This window comes from Mauremys mutica, chromosome 1, assembly GCF_020497125.1.
Source record: "Mauremys mutica isolate MM-2020 ecotype Southern chromosome 1, ASM2049712v1, whole genome shotgun sequence".
Lineage (NCBI taxonomy): Eukaryota > Metazoa > Chordata > Testudines > Geoemydidae > Mauremys > Mauremys mutica.
The window spans coordinates 259179754-259202682 of record NC_059072.1 but is presented as its reverse complement, the minus strand read 5'-3'; the positions used below and the strand labels follow the sequence as shown (position 1 = coordinate 259202682).

The window sequence follows — 22929 nt, the reverse complement described above, 5'->3', positions numbered from 1 at the left end:
GAGTTATATTGGGAATCAGTGACTGAAAAAGTTTGGGTGTCAAAGTGGATAATCAGCCGATCACAAGCTCCCAGAGTGATGCTGTGACCAAAAGGGTTAATGCAATCCTCGATGCCTAAAGAAGGGAATCTCAAGTAGGTTATTTTACCTCTGTATTTGGAACTGGTGTGATCACTGCTGGAATATTGTGTCCAGTTCTGGTGCTGCAATTCAAGAAGGAGATTGATAAATTGGAAAGGGTTCAGAGAAGACCCGTGAGAATGACATATAGTGATAAGCTAAATAGACTGGTATCTTTGAATCTAACAAATATAAGATTAAAGGGTGACTTGCTTAAAGTTTAAGTACCAACACGGGGGTACCAACATGGGGTACAAATATTTAATAATGAGGTCTTCAAACTTAGCAGAGAAAGGAATAACATGATCCAATGACTGTAAGCTGAAGAGGACAAATTCAGACTGGAAATAAAGTATAAATTTTCAACATTGAGAGTAATTAACCATTGGATCAACCAATTGGGTGTCATGGTGGATTCTCCATCACTGACTATATTAAATTGAGATTGGATGTTTGTTTTTTTTTCTAAAAGGTCTGCTTTAGGAATTATTTTGGGAAAGTTCTAACCTCCTGCATAACACTGGCTAGACTAAAGGATCACAATGCTCCCTTCTTGCCTTGGAATCTAAACATTATTAATAAGGATCACAAATTATAGTTTTTGTAAGTTGTTCTCAGAAAAAACTTTAAATTACATAAAATAAATGCAGAGATTTATCTGTTGTTGAAATGTATTTAATTTATTCATCTATGAGTGAAAGCAGAAGAAATGATGTTGGCTTAGAACAGATATAGTGCAGGCATGAACAATGCAAGCTCTCCCATGCCAGACCATGTATGCTAGTCCTAGCACATACACGATCCCTGCTTTTTGAAGTCCTGAACCTGTCTTGAGCAGAAGTTACCAATAATGGACATTTCAGTGGTGATTACCTGATGTGTATGAACTAGAGCTTTGAGGACTCTACCAGAATCATTTTCCAGTCTGAACTATTTGAATTCACATCTTAAGAAGTGACAAACTCGAGCATTAACCTGAAGCTACCTACACCACTCCCTTTGCATAGACCGGTGAAATGGCTAAATATTTATCTTCTGAAAAATCTATGTTTTTTTTCTCCACATGCAGTACATGGTTGTATTACTGTAAAGTGTACTCCATCCTTACCCACTTAGCAACAATGGAGTCCAGTCATCTTCTGAAGTGATGACCAGAGTTATTTTTTTCCAATTTCCCAAGACAATATGAGAACATTATTGTAGATTAGCATGAATTATCCTGGCTAATGGAATCAGTGCCTTCTGATTAACATGACCTGTTTTGAAATGGCAGGTAGGTCACATAATTCCTTCCACCATCTGTGATCATAACTCAAGTCAATGTTGCATACTGTAGGTGTAGATTACCTTGTGCATGGTGTAATCATTTACACATACACAAAATGGATGAAATGTCATTACTCGTGGGTCAGATCATGGCCTGCCATGCTTGCCTGTGCAGGGGAAAAATGGTATGCCCCTTACTGTCCTGCACCACAGGTAGAGGCAGGGCTGGTGCAGCCACTAGGCAAACTAGGCAGCCGGCTATGGCACCAAGATTTGAGGGTGCCAAAAAGCGGTGCCCAAAATGTCTGGGATGCTCACCCGGCGCCGGCTAAACGTGTAACCCTCTTCCCACCGCTATGCCAGGGGGGTGTTGCGGCTTTGATCAGCTCCGGCCAGCCAGGAAGTGATGTCATTCCTCTTCCAGCCACTGAGGGTGCTGTGCTGCTCTGGCTCTGCCCCAGGGCCCCTGCCCAGCCCGCTCCCCACTCCCCCGAGCTCTGCAGCAGAGCCGGGCCTGCGCTCACCGGCGGGGGGGAGTGCAGAGACCCGGCCCCAGCCGTGCTGCTGGTGAGTGCTGGGGGGTGGTTCCCCCCTCCTCCCACGGAAGCCTGGGGCCTCCCCACTCCCACCCTGCCCCCCGGAAGCCTGGGGCACCACCCCCACCCCCCGTGGGGGGTGGCGTAGGGCCTCAGAATATCTAGGGACGGCCCTGGTACCCACCACCCTGCCTGCAGCCAGCCCCTGCTGCACCCCCTGCCCTGCCCGCACCCCCTGCCCTACCTCCAGCCCCACACCCCCTGCCCGCAGCCAGCCCCTGGTGCATCCCTTGCCCTGCCCACTGCCAGCCTCACACTCCCCTGTCTCCAGCCAGCCCCTGCTGCACCCCCATGCCCGAAGCCAGCCAACCTCACACGCCCCTGTCTCCAGCCAACTCCGCATCCCATCTTCAACCAGCTCTGCATCCCCTGCCCTGCCCGAAGCCAGCCAGCCCCACACCCTGTCAGGTTATTCATTTATTTTCATTAAATATGTAGTCTAAATAATGAAATGAATAAATTTTCAAGCCGAATGTGTATTAATTCTAATGAACAATGCCACATTATGAAGTATTCATTTTTGAAAGTTTATAATAAGCAATGTTTCCGGGGGAGGGGGAGGGGTGGGGAGTGCAAGGTGGAAGTTTCGCCTAGGGTGCAAAATATCCTTGCACCAGCCCTGGGTAGAAGCAGAGGTGGGGAAAAAAAACTTTCACAAAATAGCTATTTCCCCTCCTGCACCGGTAGGCAGTAAATAGGTGGAGCCTTGCCTGAATACTCTATCCAAAGTGTGTTAGCAGAGGGGGGAGCGATAGCTCAGAGGTTTGAGCATTGGCCTCCTAAATCCAGGGTTATAAGCTCAATCTTTAAGGGGGCTTAAATACAGAGCAAAAATCAATTGGATGATTTAATTGGGGATTGGTCCTGCTTTGAGCAGGAGGTTGGACTAGATGATCTCCTGAGGCTCCTTCTAACCCTGATATTCTATGATTGGTACAGAGTAAGTCCACACATTGAGCAAGAAGGGATCCAGTCTGCTTCTGGGGAAGTATAAACAGTGGATTCCCTACTCACAGATCTCATGGCCCAGCCACAATTTAAGCAATAGATTATTTATTTATATTATGATAGCACCTAGAGACCTCAACTGAGATAGTGAGCCCATTTTGCTAGGCACTACACAAGCCCAGAGTAAGACAGCCTGTGCTCCACAGAGCTTACAATTTAGAGTAGACAAGTCAAAGAGTGGGAGAAAGGAAGCATTCTCCTCCATTTTACTGATGAAAGATTTACCTTTTCAGAGAGTTTAAGTGACTTGCCCAAGGTCACATAGCAACTGACTCAAATCTCTTGAATACAGTCCAGTTTGGAGCATAAGGCTCCACTACATTAAGTGTGAAGTACAGAACCATCCAGACTATAGAATACAAAAATGCAATGCTCTTTAAAATGTCTTCTGTGAATTAGATTTCCAACAATATTCAAAGAAATAATAGCTTATGTATTTTAATTTGGTCTGTTTGGTTTTTAGACATCCATGTAAAATCTATTTTTTTTAAAAAAGCAATCTTCAATCAAGTGTTTATATTAAGGCTTTTTCTCGGTTCTTAAACTACAAAGATTTTTATACAAGACTAAGCTTGCTAATGTATTTAATTACATATCTGTAGATAAAGCAAAAATATTTGTTATTTTCAATTATTTTGCTAATTCTACTTTTCTCTTATAATCTATAAAAATAACTGATTTTAATGTCAGATTATTAGAGAATGAGGTAATTGCACTCATAGAAGGTACTTTACACCCATAAGTACCACTTGGCACTTATTTATTTGATTTGCATGTGGAAAAAGTTTTTAATAGCATTGGGCTCTGAAACATCAGATATTAGTTATTGAGAACACAGGATACAGGGGGTACTGAAAAGTGGGTTTGTATATAAAAGCAAGTTTTGCATGTGCAGATATGGGTGCATGTTTACACATAGAGAGTTTACATGGGGATTTCCACTACCATATTTAAAAAATGAGTCTTGAGTGTATAAACTGAAGCCATGAGCTTGCAAACTTTCAGCTTAGAATCATAGAATATTAGGGTTGGAAGAGACCTCAGGAGATCATCTAGTCCAGGGGTAGGCTACCTATGGCACGGGTGCTGAAGGGGACACACGAGCTGATTTTCAGTGGCACTCACACTGCCTGGGTCCTGGCCACTGGTCTGAGGGGCTCTGCATTTTATTTAATTTTAAATTAAGCTTCTTAAACATTTTAAAAACCTTATTTACTTTATATGCAACAATAGTTTAGTTATATATTATAGACTTATAGAAAGAGACCTTCTAAGAACATTAAAACGTTAAAATGGCACGTGAAACCTTAAATTAGAGTGAATGAATGAAGACTCGGCACACCACTTCTGAAAAGTTGCCGACCCCTGATCTAGTCCAATCCCCTGCTCAAAGCAGGACCAACACCAACAGATGAGGATACAACTTCTTTCTGCAAGTAGTCCCATTGAACTCAATGGCAGTGTTCTTGCAAGTAAGGGTCAGTAAGACAGCCATAAATGGGCATGCTGAAACATGTTTAGATGAATCTGATGGCTCACACTGGCAGCATGGCTAAAATTAACAATTGAATGAATGGCAAGGTTTTTTGACCAGGATTCTCTAAGCAACTATTAAAAAACACCAGTTTTGTGATGTTTCGTCAGTTTAACTAAAACCCATCATGCAATAAGAGACTGTCACTGCCCGCCCAGTTAGGGAGATTAAAATCTAAGTCCTTGATCCTGAAAAGACTTATACAGTAGAACCTCAGAGTTACAAATACCTTGGAAATGAAGGTTGTTCATAAGTCTGAAATGTCCGTAAGTCTGAAGAAAATGTTATGGTAGTCCTTTCAAAAAGTTTATAACTGAATCTTGACTTAATACAGCTTTGAAAATTGACTACGCAGAAGAAAAATGCTGCTTTCCTTTTATTTTTTAGTAGTTTATGTTTAGCACAATACTTCACTGTATTTGCTTGGGGCAGGGAGCGGTGTCTCTGCTTCTGCTTGATTGCGTACTTCCGGTTCCAAATGAGGTGCGTGATTGACAGGTCAGTTCGTAACTGACCTGTAACTCAGATTCTATTGTACATGTACTTAACTTTATGCACTGTTAATAGTGCCACTGGAATCAACTTCTACTCTAACCATGCACTTGCATAATTTTTGCATAAACTATGCACTTGCAGGACTGGAGCCTAAAAAAAAAAAAAACAGAACGAGCCCTGCAAATCTGCAGATATCCACTTTATATCGATGTTTGCGGATCAGATGAGGATACAAATTTTGTATCCGTGCAGGGCTCTACAGACAGATATGGGGAGCAGGGTACAACTTATATGCAAAGTGAGTATAGTGATGATCTACATATACCTTGTAAATGCCTTAATAAAAAAAAAGTGTGACTCAAAACAAGGGTGAGGAAAGCCCAAACTATGTCCAGTGTTTATTCACATTATAAAAATATCCTATTTTTTACAAAATCCGTAAAACTCCACCAAAACAGGCTTTTCCATTCTCACTGCTCTTGTTTGTGTATTGGCACAATCCACCACTGAGGATGAGACAGCCCAAGAGACAGACTGATTTTGTCTGAAACCAAATAGAAAGATAAAGGATAAATAATTGTGCTGTGCACACTGCAAGACAGGTTTCCTCGTTCCTCCTGCTCCAAGGGTGTGCCTACACCACAAATGAACATGTGATTGCAGTATCGGTAGGCATACCCATGCTAACTTTAATCTAGTTCACAGGTGAGCAAACTATGGCTTGTGGGCCACATCTGGCCCGCGGGACCGTCCTGCCCAGCCCCCAAGCTCCTGGTCCGGGAGGCTAGCCCCTGGCCCCTCTCCCGCTGTCCCTCCTCCCCTGAAGCCTCAGCTCGCTCTGGGCGGCGGGGCTGTGAGCTCCTGGGGCAGCGCAGCTGCACAGCCCGGCCTGACCTGGTGCTCTGTGCTGCATGGTGGTAGCGTGGCCCAGCTGCAGCCAGGCAGCGCAGCTGTAGCGCCGCCAGCCACCGGTGCCTCAAGCAGTGCTATAAGGGGGCAGAAAGCCCATGTTGAAGCCCATTCCACTGTGTCGTCACTAATATTGTTACCTGTGCCAGCTGCAATCGGAGCTCTATTTGCAGTGTAAATACTTTTACTACAAAAGAAACATGAGCATTCTTCTCTACCTCCGGGGAATATTTTTATTCTGAATTTCCTTCAGCTCAGAGAAAAGGCAGGAATATTTGTTGAAGGAAGCCATCCTGGATCAGATGAGAGCTGCTGATCTGGAGCAGCACACAGCATCACAAGGTGTCAGGAATGCAGCACTTCGACTCTCCACTGAGAGGAATGGGGGAACTGGTATGTACTAGCTAATTGAATTTCTTTGGTTGGTTTTAATTCTTCTTTGACATTTATGTACGTTTGTGGGTGGCTGGTATGTGTGGCTTTATATTTCTCTCCTGGCCACTGCTGCAAATTGATTGTAAGGGATAACTCAAACAAACAAGTAAGGAGAGGTTGAAAACATTCATAGAATCATAACTCCTAAGACCAGATCATCATTGTAATGCCATGATCATAAGCCTAGTGTATAATAGAGGCCATAGAACTTCACCAGGTAATTCCTGCATCAAGCCCATAACTGCTAGTTAAGTTAAAGCATATCTTTTAGAAAACATATCCAGTTTTGATTTAAAGACTTTAAGGGATGGTGCGATCCCATGGCAAGTCATTTAATTACTCTCACTGCTAAACAGGTTGATTGGTTGAAGCCAAAAGGAATCAAGTGACTATAAAGTTGGAATCCAGCCCCAGGCAAGCAGTTCAGCTAGGAATCAGTTCTGGCAAGTGCTTGTTAATAAAACTGGGGACTTGGAATGGGCAATGTTGATCTGAATAGATATTAATGGAGCTTTTATTTTCTCCTGAGTGTGGTAAGAAGAAATACCCATAAACTCCCAGCTTATTTCTACCTTTTCTTCCTTCAGTGAGTTTAAAGGAATCTGTGACCCGCAACCCCATGTGGCAGGTGTCATGTCACAGTTTGGAAAGACACAGTTTTATGGACTTACATAAAATGAAAAAGCATTTGTCTCAAGACTAATGTCCTCCAAACGAAGACGGAAATTCTACTGGTAAAGAACTTGTTAAAAAAATACAATATATTGTCAGGGAGCATTCAGGGTAATAGGCATAGATGCTCCCCTGCATTTGGAATGTGTTGCACCATGCGTCTTGCCACAGGTGCCAACTTTCAGCTTTCCTCAGGGGTGCTCCACCACCACTCTGCCCAAAGGCCCTGTCCCCATTCTGCCCCTTCCCTCCAAGCCCAACCCTCACTCTGCCTGTTCCTGCCCCCATCCTTTCCCCTCCTCCAGAGGCCCCACCCCACCCTGCCTCTTCTTGCCCCCGCTCCTCTCACCCACCACTGAACAGTTGATCAGCAGTGGGCAGGAGGCACTGGGGGGATTGGGAGGGAGAGGTGCTGATCGGCAGGGCCTGCTGAACAGCTATTTTTTTCCCCATGGGTGTTCCAGCCCTGGAGCACCCACGGAGTCGGCGCCTATGCTTCCTGCATAAAACTGCATTAAAGGTCAAGGGCAGTGAAATCCCGCAGTATGACAATCCCTGCGCTGGTCATGACCCAATAGGCAATGGCAACACTTCCTGCACTTCAGCTGCTATATCAGCCCATTGAGACCACTGGTAGTCTGTATAATTTAGAATTGCCTTCAGGCTGCCCTTTTGCAGGAGGACTGACTTGATGCACATTGGTCAATGATCATGGGTGTAACCAGAGTGCCTTAAAGCACCACCCTTTCCATGTTCACTTTTTAGCCACCACCAAGATTCTAGGCCATATGTTTCAATGAGGACACACCCTGTGGCTAAAACCAGCTGTGCTTGAAACTTTTTTGTGGTCAGGGAAGGGGTTTATGGATTATGCCAAACTTTCTGTATCTTGCTTCAAGTTTTTGCCAATAATCTGAGTTGTGTTTTGTGCACAGATTAACCTGATCCTCTGTATTATCTGATTTACTTTTCTATTATGAACTCATACTCTTACTTATTACAGTAATTGGTATATTGTATATATCTGCCTTTCCCAATGTTCATTGTGTATTTATAATACAATGAAATAAATAACAAGAAATTATCTTCTAACCTCTACTTCCTGTTATCTCCTGGCCTGCTGCCCAAAAGCTGTGTGAGGAAAAGGATGATATCTGAATGGGAGACTCTCTTTTCTCCAGCCAATAGACCTGCTCTGGAAGCTTGTGATCACACTAATCGGTTTCTACAGCAATCTGCATTATAAACTCAGACTCTGCTGGGAAGTCTTGGGATACCAAAAAAGCTCCCATGCTAATATGCAAACAGCATTTTTAGCTTTAAATATCCCCCGCTATCAAATGTATGATGCCAGAATTTCAAACAATCATACATTCCACTGTGCTATGAGAAACTAGTTAACAGATCTTCATGAAACTTTGCAAAACAAAATATTGCTTTTCCAAAAAGGCCATGTACATGGTGATTTTCACTTAAAATGTGAAATTTCAAATTTTCATTAATTTGATATATAAACTGATCTAGGTTCAAATGAAATTTCAAGAAATGGCCTTTTAAAAGGTAAACCCCTAAAATGTGTGTTGTTTTGTAAAGTCCCATTTTCAAGCAAAATCCCACAATATTCCAGAAGGTTTTTGCTGAAGCTTGACTTCTTATGCAATATCAAAATAAAACGTAAAAACCCACAGTTTAAGGCTTGTGAATTTTGTTATTCATGCTTTGAACCCTACTGCTATAAAATTCTGGCCCACAATTAAAGCAACAGTAGTGGGAAACATATGCTTTGGTTAAAAAACAAACTATTTTTCTGACTTTAGCCTACTATACAAGTTCTTTTCTTCAACTCTTAATATTACACTGATGTCAATAAAATAATATTATATGTCATTCTGTCTAACAGGCTGCAAAGGAAAGCTGTGTTATATTTAACTCAGATAACTTGGATTTGGTAGAATGTTCTCGTAAATGCAGCAAATAAAATAGTACTGAACTATTGCAAAAAGTAACTGTGTGATAACTCTTCATCTGAAGAAAAAAATATTCTGAGATATAAAGCCTACATTGAAAAGATAAATAACATCTCTGATGGTTGAGATAAATCATGGCAGAGTAATAACCCACAATGTTGTGATCATATAACAACAACTAACCAGTTATAAATCAATGACTGTTTCAGGAAGCAGTGCTTTATAGGTAGGCTTGGAAGAAATAGATTTTTATTGGTAAATGTCAGTGAATGTCAATTTCACAGTATACACAAACTGACAAAAATATTTCCATTGATAATAATCAAAGTTACAGATAGGCAAATTAAAAATGCTGTTTAAAAATTTAGAGTTTAATGTAGGGTTATTTACATGGATGTTGACAATTTGTGTTTTAACAAACTTTTTGAATCTCAATGTCTACGGTCATTAAATGGTTATTGCTTAACACCCCCAATAATTTCCCACAATTGAAAATTAAAAAAACCCAAAACAAGTAGGGCTAATTAGTTCCTTACCTCCCCCAGCCTCGTCTTCTGATTAGCTAATTGCTCAATCAGCCATCAATGGGGAAACTACCTGAAGCTACAGGGATCAGCTTGCGGACCCACCTGTCGGAGCTCAGCATTCTGTCACAGAGCCATACTGCTTTTATAGTCACTACAGAAACTAAAGGCCTGCCCCTGTTTTCCTGGACATCAATGCCAGGACACCTTTTTGATTTAATGGGAGATGGGGAAAGGTTCATCAAAATCCTATATTTAAGATGATATCATAACCTCCACATTTTCTATATGTTCATGATAGGAACTCAATATTATCTCAACCTTATCCTTTGGATAATCTCCACCACATAGTGGTCCTATCAGAGAGACAAATCAAGCAAGCAAAGACCATTTCTTGGATGTGTAGCTATATTAGCACAATATGGTTTATGTTTCCAGAAATGTTTAAAATCAAAGAGCCTGATCCTAACAAGCAGCAAAGAATCCTGTGGCACCTTATAGACTAACAGACGTTTTGCAGCATGAGCTTTCGTGGGTGAATACCCACTTCTTCGGATGCAAGTGGTGGAAATTTCCTGGGGCAGGTATATATAAGCAAGCAAGAACTGGACTGGATATGTAGACTCTCTACTCAGACCCTATGCTACCAGCACTCCCAGCTATCTCCGTGACACCACTGATTCCCTGAGGAAACTACAATGCATTGGTGACCTTCCAGAAAACACCATCCTGGCCACCATGGATGTAGAGGCTCTCTACACAAACATCCCACATACTGATGGAATACAAGCTGTCAGGAACAGTATCCCTGATGATGCCACAGCACACCTGGTTGCTGAGCTCTGTGGCTTTATCCTCACGCACAACTATTTCAAATTTGCTGACAATATATATCTCCAGATCAGTGGCACCGCTATGGGCACCCATATGGCCCCACAATATGCCAATATTTTTATGGCCGACCTGGAACAACGCTTCCTCAGCTCCCGTCCACTCACGCCCCTTCTCTACCTACGCTACATCAATGACATCTTCATCATCTGGACCCATGGGAAGGAGACTCTGGAAAAATTCCACCACGATTTCAACAGCTTCCACCCCTCCATCAACCTCAGCCTGGACCAATCTACACGGGAGGTCCACTTCCTAGACACCACGGTGCAAATAAGTGATGGTCACATCAACACCACCCTATACCGAAAACCTACCGACCGCTATGCCTACCTTCATGCCTCCAGCTTCCATCCCGGACACATCACAAGATCCATTGTCTACAGCCAAGCACTGAGGTATAACCGTATCTGCTCTAACCCCGCAGACAGAGACCAACACCTAGAAAATCTCCACCAAGCATTCTCAAGACTACAGTACCCACACGAGGAAATAAGGAAACAGATCAACAGAGCCAGACGTGTACCCAGAAGCCTCCTACTGGAAGACAAACCCAAGAAAGAAACCAACAGGACTCCACTGGCCATCACATACAGTCCCCAGCTAAAACCCCTACAACGCATCATCAGGGATCTACAACCCATCCTGGACAATGATCCCACACTTTCACAGGCCTTGGGTGGCAGACCAGTTCTCGCCCACAGACAACCTGCCAACCTGAAGCATATTCTCACGAGCAACTGCACACTGCACCATAGTAACTCTAGCTCAGGAACCAATCCATGCAACAAACCTCGATGCCAACTCTGCCCACATATCTACACCAGCAACACCATCACAGGACCAAACCAGATCAGCCACAACATCACCGGTTCATTCACCTGCACTTCCACCAATGTAATATATGCCATCATATGCCAGCAATGCCCCTCTGCTATGTACATCGGCCAAACTGGACAGTCTCTAAGGAAAAGGATAAATGGACACAAATCAGACATTAGGAATGGCAATATACAAAAACCTGTAGGAGAACACTTCAATCTCCCTGGCCACACAATAGCAGATCTTAAGGTGGCCATCCTACAGCAAAATAACTTTAGGACCAGACTTCAAAGAGAAACTGCTGAGCTCCAGTTCATCTGCAAATTTGACACCATCAGCTCAGGACTAAACAAAGACTGTGAATGGCTTGCCAATTACAGAACCAGTTTCTCCTCCCTTGGTTTTCACACCTCAACTGCTAGAACAGGGCCTCATCCACCCTGAATGATCTAACCTCGTTATCTCTAGCTTGCTTCTTGCTTGCTTATATATACCTGCCCCAGGAAATTTCCACCACTTGCATCCGAAGAAGTGGGTATTCACCCACGAAAGCTCATGCTGCAAAACGTCTGTTAGTCTATAAGGTGCCACAGGATTCTTTGCTGCTTCTACAGAACCAGACTAACACGGCTACCCCTCTGATACTTGATCCTAACAAAAATCCTTTGTGGTTTCAGCCAGATGCATAAAATTACGCATGTGCATAAACACTTCGCTAAACCGGGGCCAGGATTAGCTCATATTTACAAAATGGTTCATAAGAATTATTGTGATTACAGATGCACAATTATTGAGCAATTCAGCTGCTTATTATTGACTCATAAAACTTCAAAGCTGTTGTGATTAATCATCTAAATATATACTTGTTTATACTATGCATTCATTATATGACAAACTATAACACTTCATGCAGGGCACCAAGACCTAGTGTCCATAGGTATTTATGGCTATACATATACTGAGATAAGTTTTTACAAATAATTTACCAGATTGTAGATACTATGTTTTTTCTAAAAAATGTAGATTACTGATACAATACACCAGGATGCCATATTGTGAGATTTACTCCATTTTAAAAAGCATTCATAGATCTTTGGAAAGCATAACAATTTATTGTTATATGGATCAGTAAATTGTAATATATTTAAAGTAAAATAAGAAGAATTTTACATGAGGGAGTTTCAGGATCAGGCCTTTCATATACTAAACGATATTAGAAAGGATGACCGTTGAGATTGGTAATGGAATGTGATAGGGTGCCTTTCTGCTCTAATCCCTGGTTTGAACTGACTCAGGTGACAGTGACCAAAAAATTGCCCTCTAATAGCTATCTGATGGCCTATGTGAAAAGACTGTTGGTCTCCGTCCTGTTCCTGGTTGTTAGGTATTTTCATCACAAAAATCATTGCCACAGTTAGTTGTAGCAGACACTCTTGTTGTCAGTCTCAGAAAAGAAGCCAAGGAATGGCTCGCTGTGTGGAGACTGAATTACCTATCATCCTTAAATTTAGTCCTTGCAAGAAAGTACCTTGTCAGGTCAGAGTGGGAAAACTTACACTGCTGTTTCCAGTGATGTACTAGCTGTGTGCAGAAACAAGAGGATTTCATTTTAAGCGATCTCAGTGAGGTGTTGTTCAAGAATGCAACATTTTAAAAAACCAAAAAGAAAAGGGTGTGGTTTTTTACCCTTAGTGAGAGTAAGCTCCTTGGGACAGGGACTGCTTTTTTATTATATGTTGTACAGTACCTAGCACAAAGAGGCCCAGGTATATGATTGGGGTCCCTAGGTGTTGCCACAATACAGAATAAAATAATACTAATAGTAATGGGTTTTTTCAACTCGTAAACCACTAAAATATATTTTTCCTCACTAGATAGATAGATAATACACAGTATGTGTGTATACACTTTATATCATTCCCCTATGCCCACGCCTGAGCAGGAATTCACCATCTGAGGAAGGCAGGCAGCATTCTCACAACCACCATCTGTCAGCAGAATGCAGATTTAAAGACATGTGGGGCTCCACAGAAGCCTTGCTAGTGGATACTCCCCAGAAGCACAACTTTCTTTCACAAGAGTAAAAGCCACCTGTGCAGCAGACAGACGGCTTGTGTACACTGCCCCACAGTTTAGACTCCAGGAGTGAAAAGGAGTGCACACCAAAGTGCTGCTCTGTAGCTCCCCCCAGGGATGCTGTGGGCACAAACTAAAAGGTTCCTATTTCACATTTTCAAACAAGATCACATTCATGTGAACTAGGAACCTTTTAGTTCACGCCACAGCATCCACATGGGAGAGTTACAGCACAGCACTTTGGTGCACACTCCAATTCACACTCCTGTAGGCCAAACTGCGGGGCAGTATAGACATAGCCAGAGCTTTCTCAGGAGTAGTATCTAGATTGTGGAACAAATTCTAACAGGAACTAAGGAGCATAGCAACCCTAACCACCTTCCACTTCAAAGGGTGAGTCTTTGACCTTGCTTTCTCAAACAAAAACACATAGCAGTGCATACAAAATAATAATAATAATAAAACCCCTACCAAAACGAAACACTATACTGTAGACAAAATTCTCTCCCCGGGGAGAGGATATTAGCCATAAAGCTTATAGCATTCACTCAGATACCACGCTGACAAGACCAGTGTAAGAACCTATGTAGAACAGAAGATTTTGGGTGTCCCTTTCCTTGCTCTTTCCATGCTAGTCACACTCAATTATGTGGGCTGCCATAGCCACCCACAAGCTTCCTAAGGAATAAGTTTGTCCCATTGCTCCCCACCTCCAGATGGACTTATTGACATCAAACACTATGGTCTGTGTTTGGCTGGAAGCCCTGGCAGTGATTCTAACCAATTCCATGTTTTTTTCCCCTCTCGGTAGATGGCCATTTCTTTTAATAGGATATTTTAGGAAAATGACATTGTCATGTTGGGAAAAAATATCTCCCAAAATAGCTTCATTCAGAGTTGGCAACCCTAATTACAGAGCAGTTTAGAACAAGTGAAAGGGGAGATGGTCACATACCAAACTTTCCCTTTGGAGTGGGAGTCACATTGTAAATGGTCATAGGAGACCCAGTCTGATATCCAATGCTTTGACTTAAGACGGACATATAGATTAAATAGACCTGTCTTATCTGGGATACATTTTAATGGCTAAATTATAAATGACTGAAAAATAAATTAAATTATGGATTTTCTAGCAAAATCTTTATCATTCAAACAACTTTTGCAAATTTGTTTTAAAATATTGTTTCATTTTCATGTTATATGTTTTCTCAAAAAATAAATGTTATGTTCATTTTGGTCCAGGCTACTGTTTTGTCTAGCTACAAGTCCTTCTAATTGTTTAGATCCGTGGACAGAACTAGCTGTTTGCATTGATAGAGACTGAACCAAAATTCTAAATAGTTTACATTCAACAAACTGATTAGCCTACACCAAGATGATGTTTTAGTAAAGTTACAATTCTGTGTCTCTCTGCTTACTAAGTTTTGAATAAATGATTTTTAGTAGGCAGAAGAATAGATGATCAAGACAAAAGATTAATTATTGTTTGTATGTACCGATTTGACAGCTGCTGATTTGACCACTCAAAGCAGTTGGTCACTATTTATAGCCTAATATTGTTTTTAATGGGACTTTTTCCATGAGAAGATATTTGATAGATGATTTGCTAGAATATACTTGCAAACTGGTTGATGTGAATACAAAACTAAAGACTATTGTTGAGACAACTTCTGTGTCATGTTTTGTATTGTTTTAGATGCCTTTCGACTGACTTATTTGGGATAGGAACTATGAATTGTTGGGCACAAAACACACCCGTATAATAAGGTATCATATAAATAATAATTAGACTCTTTTTTACTCAGACAATGGGCGTTTTGTCTGAGTATTATAATTAATAATGATCAAAGAAAAGTTATTAGGTGTGCATGAGATCATCAAATGTGGAAAGCAGCTGAAATTTTACTTTCTTTCTGAGTTTCAGAGATTCCCATTCTGGTCCAAATTGAGGATCTACTGAGATGATATCAATGCTTAACCTAACTGAAAGTCATGGCCGCAGGATCTAGTTAGAGCCAGCAGCTTAATGGTATTCAAAATGGATTAAATATTTATATGGCAAATGAAACCATCCAGAGTTACATTAAACACAGAGGGGTTTTTTTCCCTAGAAGAGGTATAAATTCACATTCTTTGGGGCATCTGTGATGGGGCAGCCCCGTCCCGCACTAGCCCCAGCAGCGTCAGACCAGTAGCTCTGATGGAGGAAGTCCTGCCTCGTTCGTACTGGGCATGCTCCAAGTGCTATAGGAGTATAAAAGCAGGGGCGGCTCTAGGCACCAGCAAAGCAAGCACCTGCTTGGGGCAGCCCATTTGCAGGGGCGGCAGGGAAGCTGAGCATCAACAGGGGGCTCTGGGAGCTGTAGTTCCTTGGTTAGGTCCCTGCCTATAGAGCCAGCCCTGGAGCAGGGAAAGAACTACATTTCCCAGCATTCCCTTGGCCACTACCAACTGGAAAGGAAGGAGGGGGACCTCATGCGGCAGCGTGCTGTGAGTGCTGTGAATGGTAGGGAGACCATATTTTAACATTCAAAAAACAGGACACTCCACGGGGAGCGAGGGAAGCCCCACCCTGCCACCATCCACTCCGTCCAACTGCCTCCCACAGAAACCCCAACCCATCCAACCCCCCCCACTTCCTGTCCCCTGATCACCCCCTCCCGGGACCCCTGCCCCTAACTGCCCCCAGGACCCCACCCCCTATCTAAGCCTCCCTTCTCCTTGTCCCCAACTGCCCCCTCCTGAGACACCCCCTCAACTTCCCCCCTAGGATCCCACCCCCTACCTGTCCCCTGACAAACCCCTGGGACGCCCATGCCTATCCAACCGCTGCCTGTCCCCTGACTGCCCCCCCAAACCTCTGACCCATCTAACCCCCCTCTTCTCCCTGCCCCTGACTGCCCCCCGAACCTCCACCCTATCCAACCCCCCCTGTCCCTTGACTGTCCCCCCAGAACCTCCTACTCCTTCTCCAACCCCCCAGCCCTCTTACTGTGCCACTCAGACCAGCGTGTCTGGCTCCTCGCAGCTCCAGACACGCTGCTGCATACATGCTGCCGTGCTCCCCCGCGGAGCCCACAGCACCGCCCCCCAAACACACACCCAGCACCCGCCTTCCAGATTTGAACACCTCAAAATTCAGGAGTGCTCAAGCTCAGTTTGGGCAGCTGTTACTTCATTTCTCCCAAATCAAATATACTGATCCACTGTAACTTGCTGTAGAAAAAGTAGGAGAAAATTGAGCAAGAAATGCTTATTAGGACTGGAATTGCTATTTTCAACAGCCATTGCCTTTTTTTGTTTGTTTAAAAGGAAGACACTAATATTGCATTGGCAAATTCCCCATAGAAAGAAAGAGTAGAACAAAAGAATAATAAAGGCACCTCAACTTTTCCTCATTTATGGAGGACAGTCTTATAATATGCATCCAGATATCCTCCAATCACACAAGCTGAAAATTGTTCCACTTTACTGCAGTTCTGTAACCATATGGGAACCAATCCTGGCTGTGTTTTGTGCACATCCAAAATTCCTGCTGAATGACCCGCCCTGGGAGCGAGTTACCAGTGACCCAGGGCTCTGGCGGAAGGTGGGTGCAGGTGGGGGGGGGGAGAGCCCAGAGCTGAGGCGGCAGGAGGTGTGTGTGGGGGGCACTGGTGGGGGGGGAAGGAGGGAGCCCAGGGCTGGGGCGGCAGGAGGTGTGGGAAGGGGGAGAGCCCAGGGTTGGGGCAGCAGGGAGGTGCGGGGGGAGCCCAGGGCTGGGATGAGGGGCAGCAAAAATTTTTTTTGCTTGGGGCGGCAAAAAACCTAGATCCAGCCCTGTATAAAGGGAGGGAATTCAGCTCAGTCTGGGCTGGTGGCTGCAGGGGAACGACCTACCTGGGAAGCTCCTGTGGAGAACCGGCCACCACCCTTGAACTTGCTGGGATCTGAAGCTTCCCCTGGCCAGCACAAACTCCTGCTGTGGGAGGAGCCCGAGGAGGTGACAGACCCAGAGACACGTGGAGAATCTGGAGATTTGTGGGAGACTCCAACTCTCAAGATGGTAGGAAGCTACTTGGGGTGGGAAGGACAGACTGGTGCCTTGCCCCCGGTAAGCCTCAGCATGTTTCGGTAGGATCTCCCCGCTGAGCCAGTGTCAAGGCCCTACGGCGCTGTAACCAGGGGCAATCCTATGGACTATGACCATTAGGCTGTGCTACCTTGCAATGAAGGGTGCGAACTCTACAGCATCATTCTTCACTAACTGATGGGGTTAGGAAGAATTTCCTCTGATGGGTAAAATATCCTATAATCTACTATGGAGTTTTTTACACTTTCATATGAAGCATCTGGTACAGCAGCCACTATTGGATACAACATTGGATTATATGGATCATTGGTTTGATCCAATGTGGTAATTCCTGTATAAATCATATATCCAAAAATTGAGATAGGATTGCAATATTTTGTGTGAATGAAATAAAAAGCAACTGCACATATGCTTTTTATAGACTACTTACATTATGATTTGCCTTAAATTAACAGCCAGTTCACGTAGCCCAACTGCCTGATCCTGCAGTCCTTACTCAGACAAAACTCCCATTGTCTGAGTAAAAAAGAGTCTAAACCTGATTACCTCACTGATAAAAGTAAACACAGTGAGTTCACTGTGATTACTCATAAGTAAGGGAAGCAAGATTTGGTCACGAATAAAGATTCTAGCACTGAGTGATTTACTACACCCCAAAAGCATATATGCAATGTCTCACGTTATGTGCATCACACATGCTATAATGCATAACAGCCAGGTACTAGTATATTTTATTTCTGGATTATATAATTCAGTGCAAGAAAGCATCTTCATTATTGATATTGAAAAGACTGATAAATCTACTGCAATGTCAAAGTTAGCGTGGGACTCTCACAGCCCTTCATATACGATATTGTGATACTGCTAATATTATACTGGTGAGAACAGATTTCCTGTTGGTTCATATTTGTGATTTAAATGTGCCGAATAGCATGCTAAATAATATCAATAATAATGTGTTCTGGAGCAATTTTTAAGACTATCTTGTGAGTCTAATCTTTTAGTGTTAACATAAATGTGCTATAGATAATATTCCTTGTTGGAAAGATGATCAATGTTTTTTTCAAGTAAGATTATTACTAGAAAGCCTGTATTTGGTTTGAGGTCAGAACGGAGGCGGGGGGGGGGACATGTTGTTTGGCCCCAGATAAGGTGCTAGCTTTTGGCTCAATACTGGTTTTTTTGCGTTTGTTTTGACTTGGGATTTGGAAATATGCATCTGCCAAAACAGCCCAACAGAGCTAGGTCTCCAAAAAGAATTTGCAGAGGTTTTATTATTGTTACTCTGCAATATGCAGAGATTGGAAAATGTGTTCTGCTCAACTACACTTTGCCCTAAAGGAAAATGTGCAAATATATTTAATGAGTGTATTCATTGCATTCCTGAGATACATGGAAACTTGGATGCAATTTATATTACAAGCTTCTTTTCTACCTTTTTGTTTTGAAAACTAGGGAGAAGTTGGTGAATAGAAAATAGGAACACCTTTAAACCTGAAAATGAGCTGTTGCAAGGAAGGAGAGCTGGCATTCTGTAGTGCAGACTGATGTACAGTAGAGGCCAAAGGTTGCTCCTTTTGAGTCAAGGGTAGTTTAGTAAACACACCATTAGAAGTACCAGTTTAAATTACAAAGCAATTGCCCTATGTTATTTCAGTTTGAAAATAGTGAAATCACTTGTCACTTTCTCGTGATTCAGTAATGGCTGAGAACTTATTTTACATTAATTTCCCTGAAATGCATTATTTTTTAAATTACATACCATATATGGGAAATCAAACAAATGTATCAACATCCAAAATGAATATAGTAAACACCAGAAGGGGAAAAAATGCATTTTGTCTGAGTTCTTTTATGAATGGAATTAAAATAATAAACTAAAATAGCTGTATAAGGAGACACTCCTGAAATGTGGTGAGCACACTCAACACTAGTTCAGCTATATTTCATCAACCAGTGGTTGAAGTGCTCATCACTTTGCTGGAGGCACTCAGCACCTTGCAGGATTGTATTAGAAAGGAAAATTAAGAACTACATACCAAGAAATAGTGTTCATCTGCTAATTCCTTGAAAAGGGCAAGATTGTGCATTTTAATCAGACTGGGCCAGATCCTCAGCTGGTGTAAATTGTCATAGCTCCATTGACTTCCCTGAGATTACTATTGGTGTCAAGTACTATTCAGCATGAGTAAGGATATCAAAATCTGGTCCTGTGTTGTGATAATATTTAATAAGCAAGTCTAGTCCACAGGGAAACAAAGAGCATATATTAAAAACAAAATGAAACACAAACAAAACTCCAAAATCAAAACAACAAAAAAGTTGAAATAAAATGATATAACTATGAGATAGAAACAAATAAAAAAATGCTTTTGTACAATACATGACATTATGTTACTCAGCAAGTTGAACAATTGATTAGACATCAAAAAGATGAATGATAAAGTCCAAATAAAAAAAAAGATAATTCTCAGTAAACTTACATGATGATTGCTAGAAATAGAATATGTGGATGGCAATATTTAATTTGTTTGAAAATATGTTTATTTTATTTGCTTAGGATTAGCCTTCAAGTTCTGGTTACATAAATTTTGATCTAAAAATTCAGTTGCCGTAACAACTTAATATATTACATCTGTAGTGTTGTGTGATCACACCGCTGCATACATTGATTTTAGAGCTTTGGTAACTCCAAGTATTCTGTACCTTGTAATTTTACTTAAAAGCAATCGGTGCAGTATTTATTCTGACCAGAGACCACTCATCATTTATATTTTCTTGTAGAAGTGTATAGTATAATAAAACAAGCTGATAAAGAAACAGTACAGCATAAAGGTCACCAGAAAAAATATTGCACATTCATTGATAAAAGCACATAGAAATACTGTGAAGTACCTTTGGACAAACAGAGTGATTTTTCTTCATTCTATCTTTTGTACAATGAGCATCATATTATATCGTTAGATTTCTGATTTAGAAAAATACAGAATTAGAGTATATATTTGAAAGCTAATTCACTCGTTATTTCACAAATAATCAAACATGCAATATGTACAGCAAAACCTGTGATTAAGAAAGAAAAACAAGAAACCCATTCTAATTTGAATCTAAATTAAGAAGAATAATGGACCCCATCCAATGCCCACTGAAATCAATAGATACTCTTATTGTTGAATTCAGTTTGCTTTGCAACAGGTGCATAAGGAAAATGGGGAAAGTTGTACTCCTATCTGAGCAATGTAAACCATTAGCAGCTCATTGAATGAGGACATCAGAAAGCATTGCACTTATGACTATTTAATGTAGGTGACACATAGGTGAGGTAATATTTTTATTGGACCAACTTCAGTAAAATATATTATCCTTCTACCATCACCTAGTCTCTCATATTCTTGGACCAACATGGCTACAACAACACTGCAAACAATATTTAATGTGGAACAGTTTGATATCAATAGACCACATACATTCTCTGAGTGTTGCTCATTTTGCATTGACACAAATGGATGTGAATTATAAAGGTAACATCTCATTTTGTGACACAAACTGTTAACATTTAATCAGCCTCATCATCATTAGCAGCATATATATATTTAAATACCATAAATAATCATGAGACCATTCAGACTGTTAGTAACGAGCATAATACTTCAAAACCTTCTGGGTGCTGAAGACTACATTTCAATTCCTGGTTTTGCTATGTTGATGAGTAACTGCAACCACATAAAATAACACTGACATTCTAGATTATTTTTGTCAGACAGAGGAAGTGGCCCTTTTCAAAGCAGTTGCCTGCAGGTGAAAGGAAAACGCAAAGGAAGGCAATTAAAACAGCTGTGTACCACTCTGCAGGCATTCTCTATCAACTGAGAGCTGTGGTATGGCTGTCTGACAGCAAAGCAGTAAGAGCTTTGGTAGAGTCTTGCTACTACCAATGTGACTGAAAGAGTGTTTGTGCTGCAATATAAATGCTAACCATGAAGGGGCTGTACAAAAAGCTCTAGGTACGCACTGATTACTGGCAAGCGTCAGTAACAAGTATATCCCCCTCAGGCTACACATGCATCTATTTAATTATGATTGGTCAGGTGAATAATGTGGCCTCTTAAACTTCCTCTGAAACATCAGGTATCAGACTGTGCTGGAGGCAGCACGCTAGCCGGACCAATGAATATACTGAGTCCATACGAATATACAGAACTCACACATTCATTGAATGAAAGGAAATACATCCTGGCTGTGGGACTAGTTTACCTAATTTCCTCTCTTACACGCAATGTCCAAACACAATTTCTTATTTGGTCCACATAATTATTGCGCAGGAATGTAAAGCACATGCAAATAGGGGCAGCTGGTAAATAAGGCGGAAGAAAAGAAACTGGAGACATTTAGGGACTAGAGCCATCAGTGAGATTGGAGTTATCAGTCATAAGCAGAAGATGAACAGGTAGGAATGAAACCGCAGGGCACTATGTCCAAGAGTGCAAGGAAGGGAAGCAATCCACAGGGAAGCATGTATAATGGGAGAGGAGGAAAAGGAGTTCAAACATAGTTTCCTTTTCCTCTTGATTTTTGTCATGTGTCTTCATTTCCCCCTACCATCCCAGTCTGTTACCTTCCCTGATGTTAACTGCTTTGCACTATAAATTCAATGAGACAATTAGTTTGGCTCTTCTTGTTTTGTCTGTAAAGTTCCATACTGATAAATGACATTATGTAATAGCAATAATGAATAAATAACAAGCTGTTATTACTGGATCAACCACAATATTAGATATTTCATGGTACAAATAAGAAGACATGGTCCAATTCTGCAGAATTTACAATCTGACTTCAGGTGTGATGTAATGATGGGGATGAGAACACAATAGGAAGGATTAGGATTAGGATGAGTTTATGGGATTACTCATCAAAAAACAACATAGCATGGGGTAGAAAAAATATTTTTAAATAAATTTATTTGTGGACTCATTTCTGGTAGCCAACATGATTTCATGAACTCCATTGAGGATTTCACTATTATCAATTTTATATGGTAGGCACTTGTTGTACAGACAAAACTACACAGGATCTTTTCAGGGGGCAAGACAAAGATGGCACATTTATTATTATAACAATCTGATTTATGACCAATAACTAATATCTTAATCCTTATACACACACATTATGCCTAATACCTATACACACACACACACATTCATTAGATGTTCTGCAGCTGCTGCATAGTTACCAGTCCTGGACATAGCTTGAGTTTGTGGCTTGATTTTGCAGCTTGGGTTCGTAGCTTGTGGCGGCTAACTGGCCAGGAAAGCCAGGCACAAGGATGAGCTGGGTCTCTGTTGGGCATGCACCGATGCCCTTCCATGTTGGCAGCAGAATGTTACCCTCCAAAGTCTTCCATCTCACCCATCCTTTTTGTAGGCTTTAGTTTGAATCCAGAGTCTATAGGTCTTGCTGTGTCACGCTGCCTCTGGGTTTGGTGATTGATCACCCGTCAGTTGCAGGTGTGACTTTCAGCCTTGGACCTGGCTTTGATCTTCCT

The 22929-nt window shown here is 41.8% G+C and overlaps 1 protein-coding gene and 1 long non-coding RNA gene across 3 annotated transcripts in view; one reads left to right on the top strand and one right to left on the bottom strand.

Annotated features, from left to right (window-relative positions):
- Positions 1-22929, bottom strand: part of NALF1 (NALCN channel auxiliary factor 1) — an 802045-nt gene that overhangs the window by 288725 nt on the left and 490391 nt on the right. The gene's annotated exons all lie outside the window — the stretch shown is intronic.
- Positions 2228-8775, top strand: LOC123365388. Of its 2 annotated transcripts, XR_006577563.1 has the most exons (4): positions 2228-2390; positions 6182-6321; positions 6951-7097; positions 8167-8775. It is a non-coding gene; the product is annotated as an uncharacterized LOC123365388 (long non-coding RNA). The 2 variants fall into 2 exon arrangements; XR_006577560.1 differs by lacking the exon at positions 8167-8775 and having other exon boundaries at positions 6951-8031.